The sequence below is a fragment of the Struthio camelus genome, chromosome 1 (genome assembly GCF_040807025.1).
Source record: "Struthio camelus isolate bStrCam1 chromosome 1, bStrCam1.hap1, whole genome shotgun sequence".
Taxonomy (NCBI): domain Eukaryota; kingdom Metazoa; phylum Chordata; class Aves; order Struthioniformes; family Struthionidae; genus Struthio; species Struthio camelus.
The window spans coordinates 201,864,085-201,873,357 of NC_090942.1; positions in this window are offsets into that span (position 1 = coordinate 201,864,085).

Here is a 9,273-nt window from a genome sequence, read left to right on the forward strand (position 1 = left end):
TTCTCTATCCAGCAGCAGTAACTGCTAGGTGAATACATTCAACATCCACATGTACTTCTAGCATGTGGTTGCTGCTGGATGCAATGTGTGCACAGACTTTTGTAAGTGCATATATAAGTGGTAGGAAAAGCCAAGTTTAACTTCAGTTCTTAGTGTTGCCTAAATGGCTGGTTAATTTATTATCTTGACTTAGGCCAGAGAGTATTCATTGCCTTAGTTGCCTAAACTTAGACAAGTTGTAGTTACAGCCATTAACATACTCCAGGTAATCTGAGAAGAGACAGAACATGTAAAAATAAGCTGGCTACTGTGTACATTGGTTAAAGAGGAGCAAGTGGGCCATATAATCTACGTAAAGGCCAAAATTGAGGTGGATGTCTCATTCTTGGCTTTTGTGATGGCAGTACTGGCCTGTGGGGAGGAAGGACTGATGCTGCAGTGGTCTGAGGGCTTTGCCACTGACTGAGCTAGCTTCAGGACTAGGTGTGAGAGTGAGTCATCCTAAAAACATTGCCCCCTGCTTTGTGCTTCTATTCCTACCCCTGAAGCTGCCTATAGGTGAAATGCTAAGCAAGACTGCTATATTCCTACAAGAATCTGGCTTGGTAGAGGACAGGGTTGGATTCAGAAGCCTGCAGGAGTGTGGATAATCTTCAGAAATAGTCTTTGACTGTGATAGTAGCTGCTCTGGATGAGTCCTGCTCTATGGGAGTACAAGACTCCCAAAGCTTAAGTGTTCTGTGCTGTGTCCATGTCTGCAACAAGCACTGCTTATCTTCTTTTTAAGAGTCATGTGAGAATGCTGTGATAAGAAGCATTCTGAGAGAGTGGGTCCTTCTTTCTTTATTCTCTAATCCCACTTTAGGCTTTTAGTGTGATTGTTTTATGTGCCAATGGAAGAAATGGTTCTTTGTAAGCCAAATACCCTTTTATTTGCCTGCTGGATTTTCCATGTTCACTGTCTTTCTAGTGCCCTGAATTATCTGCTGACAGATAGATGTCCCATTAGTCCACAATATGTTCAAGAGGTTAAAGTGTGATTACTATGATAGGATAATAACTACCATTATTTTTTCTCTTGAATGCGATGAGGACAGCACATGAGCTGGAAAAATGTTCCAATTGCTATTATTTCTTTTATTGGAATGACTTCTGAAAGCTCAGTATGGGTGCAGAGAATGTCAAAGGAGACTGTTGGCAGCTGTTGTGAAAGCACACTAAAAAGGATTGTTTAGGGGAGAAAAAAATAATGTTTATGCTTAAAGGAAACTTTTATTTTGTAACTCCACTTTCTTGCTCATAAGAGAGAAAAACCCCCACGTAAATGCAGCTTTAACTATGCAGAGGTGTGTGTGTTTAGCAGCGTCTCAAAAGAGAGACCTAAGCTCTGTTGTGCCTGGTGTGCACTTCATCAAGGTAAGGCTTGCAAATGTCACTCTAGTGGCTCTTTCTAACAACTGATTGTAGTTTTGGATGTCAAGAATGCCCGAGGATAGAGAAATGTGAAATGGAGACGTGGAGCGCAACCAGCTGTAACCATCACACCTCATGTTGTGAAGTACGATGTGGAGAGGAGAGGCTTGCTGTTTCGGTAGCTGTAAAAAGTGAAGTTGAACCGAGCTCTGCGATGCCTTTGCTGCTTCATACACACTGCAGCATGCAGGTCTACCTGCGGTGCCAGAGGACAGCCTGGAGGGAGAGCCAGGATCCGGGTATTTGCTGATATGAACCAGGAAAACAAAAGGACTGACATTTTGCAAGCAGAGGTCTTGTGGAGGAGATTACACACCAAGAGAGGGTATATGTGTATTATATTTGTATTAATTGAGTTACAGCCTTAAAAATTCACAGAATCATGGAATGGTTTAGGTTGGAAGGGACCTCTGGAGATCTAGTCCAACTTCCCTGCTCAAGCAGGGTCATCCAGAGCACATTGCACAGGTTCGCATCCAGGCAGGTTTTGAATATCTGCAGCGAAGGAGACTCCACTACCTCTCAGATTCAGATGGAACTTCTATTGCCTCTTGTCCTGTTGCTGGGCACCACGGAGAAGAGTCTGGCCCCATCCTCTTGATACCCTCCCTTCAGATACTTGTACATATTGATGAGATCCCCTCTCAGTCTTCTCTTCTCCAGGCTAAACAGGCCCAGCTCCCTCAGCCTTTCTTCAGAGGAGAGGTGCTCCAGTCCCCTCATCATCTTGGTCGCCCTCTGCTGGACTCTCTCCAGGAGTGCCATGTGTCTCTTGTCCTGGGGAGCCCAGAATTGGACACAGGACTCCAGGTGAAGCCTCCCCAGGGCTGAGGAGAGGGGCAGAATCACCTCCCTCCACCGGCTGACAACACTCTTCCTCATGCAACCCAGGAGATCATTGGCCTTCTTGGCCACAAGGGCACACTGCTGCCTCATGTTTAACTTGTTGTCCACCAGCACTCCCAGGTCCTTCTCAGCAGAGCTGCTTGCCAGCAGGTCAACCCCCAGCCTGTACTGGTGCATGGGGTTATTCCTCCCGAGGTGCAGGACCCTGCACTTGCCCTTGTTGAACTTCAGGAGGTTCCTCTCCGCCCACCTCTCCAGCCTGTCCAGGTCCCTCTGAAGGGCAGCACAGTCTTCTGCTGTGTTAGCCTCTCCCCCCAGTTTAGTATCATCAGCACACTTGCTGAGGGTGCACTCTGTCCCTTCCTCTGGGTCATCGATGAATACATTGAACAAGACTGGACCCAGGACTGAGCCCTGGGGGACACCACTAGCTACAGGCCTCCAACTAGACTCTGCGCCATTCACCACAACCCTCTGAGCTCGGCCATCCAGCCAGTTCTCAAGCCACCTCACTGTCCACTCATCCAACCCACACTTCCTGAGCTTACCTAGGAGGATGTGATGGGAGACAGTGTCCAAAGCCTTGCTCAAGTCCAGGGAAACAACATCTACCCAGCCAGGCGTTCCATCAGAGAAGGCTCTCAGATTGGTCAAGCATGATTCCCCTTTGGTGAATCCTTGCTGACTATTCCGGATCACCTTCTGGTCCTCCATTTGCTTAGAGATGACCTCCAGGAGGAGCTGTTCCATCACCTTTCCTGGGATGGAGGTGAGGCTGACAGACTTGTAGTTTCCTGGCTCCTCCTTCTTGCCCTTTTGAAAGACTGGGGTGACACTGGCTTTCTTCCAGTCCTCAGGCACCTCTCCTGTTCTCTGTGACCTTTCCAAGAGGATGGAGAGTGGCCTAGCGATAACATCCGCCAGCTCTCTCAGCACTCGTGGGTGCATCCCATCGGGGCCCGTGGATTTATGGATGTCAAGTTTGGACAAAAGATCTCTAACCTGATCCTCCTCCACCAAGGGAGTCTTCCTTTCTCCAGACTTCCTCTCTTGTCCCCAGGGCCTGGAATTCCTCAGGACTGGCCTTAGCAGTGAAGACTGAAGCAAAGAAGGCATTCAGCAACTCTGCCTTCTCTGTATCCTTTGTCACCAGGGCACCCGCCCCATTCAGCAGCGGGCCCACGTTTTCCCTAGTCTTCCTTTTGCTCTTGATGTATTTGAAGAACCCCTTCTTGTTGTCCTTGACATCCCTTGCCAGATTTAATTCCAACTGGGCCTTAGCCTTCCTTGTCGCATCCCTGCACGCTCTGACAACGTCCCTGTATTCCTCCCAAGTGGCCTGTCCCCTCTTCCACATTCTGTACGCTTCCTTCTTCTGTTGGAGTTTTGCCAGGAGTTCCTTGCTCATCCATGCAGGTCTCCTGCCTGCTTTGCTGGACTTCTTCCTCAGAGGGATGCACCGATCTTGAGCTTGGAGGAAGCGATACTTGAATATTAAGCAGCTCTCCTGGATCCCCCTCCTTCCATGAGATTCCCCTAAGTAGGTCCCTGAAGAGGCCAAAGTTTGCTCTCCAAATTCCTGGGTCTTGATTTGGCCCATTCTGTTTAATGATGAGAAGCCATATGTGGAATTCTGCTTTGCTATCTCAAGTTCTTCCCAAAACTTTATTTAAAGAATAAAGTTTGCCATAGAGTGCTCTCTTAGCTGCTGTCCTGTATATGCCCTTGTTGTTAATGCTGTTGTTTCTGTCGGCTTCTGATCTCTGCTATTTTCTTGCCCCTCTTTCTGTCCATCTGTATGCAGTCAGGGTAGAAGGCAGCTGAGGTAGAGAAGAGCTACTTCTGAGTAGCCACGGAGGCTAATGAAGGGACAGTGGTTTATCAAGAGCTGCTCGTCTCAGTCACAGCTACTTGCGTCAGTGAGCTAGAAGAACACTGTTTGGGATTTCCAGAAATAGCACACCACGCTTGTCCTGAGCTGCAAAACAGTGTAGTAATTTGGAAGCTGGTATTATGGAAGGTCTGCAGCAGAGCTAATGAGTGACCTGACCCCTTTCTGAAAGGGACCATCAGCCAGCTTCTGCCAAGGGCTGGGAAAACAGCACTTCTGAGCAGCACTCGAAGCTGTGAAGAGTGCCGTGCTCCCTCGTTAGGAGGCTTAGGAGGCTTCTTCCCATTTTTTGCAATTAAAAGGAGTTCTGCGTTGTGCTGCTCATATGCACCGTGGTGCTTTGCAAGCTGCCCCAGTGTGACGGCAAATGGGGGTGCCTCTGGTGTTATTTAAACAGACAGCATGCATACTGAGGAGATGTTCTCTCCCTGCAAAGGTTTTCATCAATTGATGATCACAGCCCAAAAGAGCTATGGTATCTCAGCTCTTCCAAAGTCAGGAGAATTGGGTTTCTCGCAGGGTTTGGGCCCTTAAGCAGAACTACAGCTCTACAGCTGAACAAGTCTGTAGCAGTGCCGGAGGGATTTTTTGTTTTCATTATTAAATCACGTTTACCTTTTCCATAACTTTTCGTGTTAATTCCAATTTGTGAATTAGGGAACAGCTCCACACAGTTTCCTTGCAGATGCTGGGTTAAGCTGAGTTTTCTACTTTGCTATGGATAAAAAATACCCTGTATTCTTATCCAAATTACAGCATGCTTTCATGGGATCTGTATCTGTTAAAGAGCCTATGAGTTAAAATATATGTAATGATTTAAAACTTGTAGCACTTTGTATAAGGCATCTTTTTGTTCTTACAGATTTAAGACTACAAAACAAGTCAATAAAAATATATTTTGGTTTAATTCTGAAAATAATAGTGGGTGCTTGGTGTTATTCTTAATTTTTTTTCTTCTTGGTGGATCCACACCCACTGAAGCAGGTAAGTAATGCTTTTTTGAAGATAGTGTAATGAAAACAGTCTCATTCCTAACAGAAAATAGAAAATGTTGATGGTATAGTTTCCCTCATTCAAAGATAATGACCCTTTGTCTCAGAGATGTCCCTAGCTGAATGCTCTGCAGAGGCAGTGGCTCCCTTTTTGGGAAGGAAGTGAAGTATTCATGGTATCTTACTTTTTCCATTATTTTTTACTTTGTGAAATTATTTTTATTATTTCTCAAAGAATATAATCTCGGATAGTGACATCTATTCCACAATATATTAATTGCACATTCTGGGCATTTAAGTCTTCAAATATATTGACACTTAGAATAAAGAGGGAGTTGTCAAGCCCTTATGCACTTGGTCATATTAACAAAATAAACTAGGCCCTCACTTCTTTCTGAAACCTTCATTGAGGGTGGTGGACTCAGCATAGGAATGCCTTAATGACGAACTTGTCTGGCTGTTTACGGTTCTTTAGGGGCCCTGGTTCTCTTAACATGAAGCTATGCATAACAGAAGTGCGGGAAATAAAAATTCTACAGTAGATGAAATAAAATTTATAAAAGTATAAAAGTGAGTGCAGTGTGGGTTTTTCTATTTACTATCCAATCTACTAAATATTGTTATTGCTGGAACACACAATACAACTCAGGCTAGTCTTTATAGTGACTTGAAAACTGAAATATTAGCTACTGTTAATGTGAGTCTGAGAGGCAGCTCTCAACACTGTATTTAGTTCCCTATTTTACTGCTACTCAAATGACTGCAGTTGTAGGCACATGCTCACTGTTGTCATCATCAGATGAACTTTCATATCATCTAAACTGAGTTAAAATTGGAAAAAGCCTGAGGCTACTTACATAATGCATTTATGCTGCTGTTGCATTACCATTCTCATCTCTAATGCTTAATTTAAAGTACCCATAAATCAAATTACTTTTTTCTTTCTGTAGAACAAAGATAATAGGAACCCCACTCTTTCTGCAATAACCTTTATTTCTAGAACTATTTTTTGCAGACTTTAATATGTAGTTTATTATGTTTTATCACATTTTGTTTAGTGCAGTAAGTTAATTTCTGAAAAAAAGAAAAAAGATTCTATTTAATATTAAAAGCCACAAACATGGTAGGAAAAAGTCCATGTAGCCTCTCGGGAAAAACGCTGGGTAGTGGGTGGGATTCCTTGCCCCAACTTTGTGCCCATTCTGCAGCCACCATCTCTGAGCTGGTCACCCTGGCTCACTGCATAGTCCCAGGAGATTAAAAAACTGCTTCTGATGCATAAGTGACATTGGGCAAAGGTACGTGTCTGCAGTAGGTCACTGGAGCCACGTGGCAGGAGTGCTTGTTTCTCTCCCTTGACTTTGCAGGAAGCTTCAGGCGATTTGCTTAGTCACATGCGAAGTTGGGTGCTGTGAGCTCACCTCCCACTGCTTTGGCAGGCTGAAAGCCCCGGCCTCGGAGCAGCTTAAAAACAAACCTTGGAGAGTAAGGAGCGAGGTGTCTAGATGTTGAACATTGCAACATTTGACTGGTGGAGCACTTCATGGCAGTGGGAGCTCACATGGGGCCTGGATGCCCTGTGCAGCTCATGGTGAGCAGAGACCCAGGGGGAGCTGCAATGGGCACTGGGGATGGATGCCTCATCCTACGGATAGCAGGACCTGGAGCTGCGATCTGGATAGGCACTCGCCTGGCTGACAAGAGAGGCAAACTGAAGAACGGCATTCAAAACCCAGCGTGCCCAGCAGGGAGCTGGTTAGAGACTGCCAGTAGGGGTGCAATAAATCTTAAGTAACAAACCTCTGGTGCTTGCTGAAAGCTGCAGGGAGGCCAAAGCCTGTCTCTTCTCTGCTGCCTTTTAGCCATTAACGTATTGGGAAGCCCCAGTTCTTCCTCCTGCGTGTGAGTGAGTTCTGGAGCACCCCTCTCTAGCTGGTGTCCATCCACAAAAATAGATGAAGACATTGAGACTCTGCCATTCTCTACTTTTTTTTTTACTACTGTAAAAGAAAAGATATACATTGCTGCTGTTCTGGAAACAGGTTTAGTTTTCTCTAACTACACAGGACCATACATCTAAAGAAGGTGGAGCATCTAATATATGCTCATTCCTCACTAATAACTGAGGCAATCCTCAGGATGGTGATAGAGAAGTCAGATAGCTGAGGGAACTTCTTACAGTTCACACAACAGCTAACGGAAGGAGACTTCCAGAGCTATCTCAGACTAACATTCTGCTTTGCATGTGACAAAATCAAGAACTGCAGGTTAAGGGTGACTACACAGAGAAAGCTATATGTTAAAAGAGCTGCAAATGAACAGCAAACTATTGCAACTAGCCTATTCAGTCCACAAATGTGATTCATGATGATTAAAGTGCCAGGTGAGAGACTAGTGTCAGTCTCAGATTCAGCTCTGAAGCTGAAAGTGTAAGCAGCCCTTTTGCATTTGATAGGGAGTACACCCAATATTTAGACACTGAAGTTCTGGTGGGGTGGAAAATCCAGTGTTAAAAGCCCCTAGTTCTGTGTTTAGTGCATGGAGAATGCATGAGGAAGGCAAAACATGGTATCACATGATTTGGGTGAACCTGTGGTGATATTTCACAGTGTAGCTCTGAATTCACTGCGTTGAGCAGCTCTGTCCTGAAAATAGGTCCCTTTTCCCCTGGGATGGTGCTGATGAGCCCTGCTGGTTGGGCTGGCTCTTTGGGCACAGTGATTTACCAATGCATCTGTTGTGCTGCCAGTTCTGAGACCAAGCTCTGTTGGAGCTGGGTACTGGGCCATATTCCATGGTGTGGATCACACCTGACATGAAGTATCTCAGGAGGGCAACCTGATGTGCCACATAAGCCAAGATGAGCTTTAGTAGAGCTAATTCTAAGCCCAGGTGATACATCTGTACTCCTTCCTCATAGTGGAGCTGAGGCACCTCCCCCATCTCAAGGTCCAGAAAGTGCAATCCTCTCCCAAAGGCATGTACCTACGACGAGCTTTTAGTTCCGACTGCAGCCTAGTTCAGTTTCCCCTGCAAAGCTGGTGGTGCCTGTCTCTTTGTGCCGTAGTAGTTAGTGCACTTGGCCAAGAACCAGGAGATCTAGTTTCTAGGCAATTCCTTAGAAACAACTCGAACTAATGTTTCCCAACTCCCTGGAGCAAGCCTTCACCACCAATGCAAGACCATTCTCCATCCTCCTGGGGAAGCAGTGCTGATCTAAAGATAACTACTCAATATACATGGAGTAAAGGGGAGGACAGGAGCATAAGCGGGAGCATAACTATGAAGGCATTTGGGCCAAGAAGACTGTAAAACCCTGGTCTTTGATTTCCTGGTCAACTGCTCTAATCACTCTCTGGAGACTAGGGGCTGCAGAGAGACCATCTCAGATAAGGGGGAGGTCTTTGAAATAGTTTCTGCACCAAATGGAAAGATTAGGAGCTTAATGGGTCAAAGGAGACTATTCTAAAAAGATACATGACTTAGATCCCCAAAAGAGAATTCTTCTGAGATAGTCTATGCTGTAAGTGTGTTACTGGAAAAGCCAGGCTGAACTGAAGAGCAGGTTTTTGCCAAGGTGTGCTACACTAGAAGGTTTGTACTTTTTATGACTGACCCGTGACATTGCCTCAGGCAATAGGCCTCCCTACTCACCTGTGTTTCCCCGAGGGCCCAGCGGTACTGGCACTGGATCCTCATTATTATCAGGACACGTTCCCGATGTGTTATAATACCATCAGTGGCTGAGGGCAGGAAGAAGTGCCGGTAGCTGAATACATTGAACTGGAAAATGGAGGAGCAGGGCCTATAGTGCTGAATTTATCAAGGTTTTCCTGCAATCCCTCACTGGTAACAAACCCTGATGTCTTGTATACAAGTAAGATTTCTATTTCCCATGAAGGAAATTTTCCTACCCTTACTTCTCCTTCAAAATGCAGATTTTGAAATGTGCAGATGAACTGGCATGTGTTTGATGGCCCACAATTGTGCTATATATCTAAGATATATATGTATACCTATATAGCCTCTGTGAAGGAGATTTACTTCAAGGTAAGTGTGGAATAATGTAAT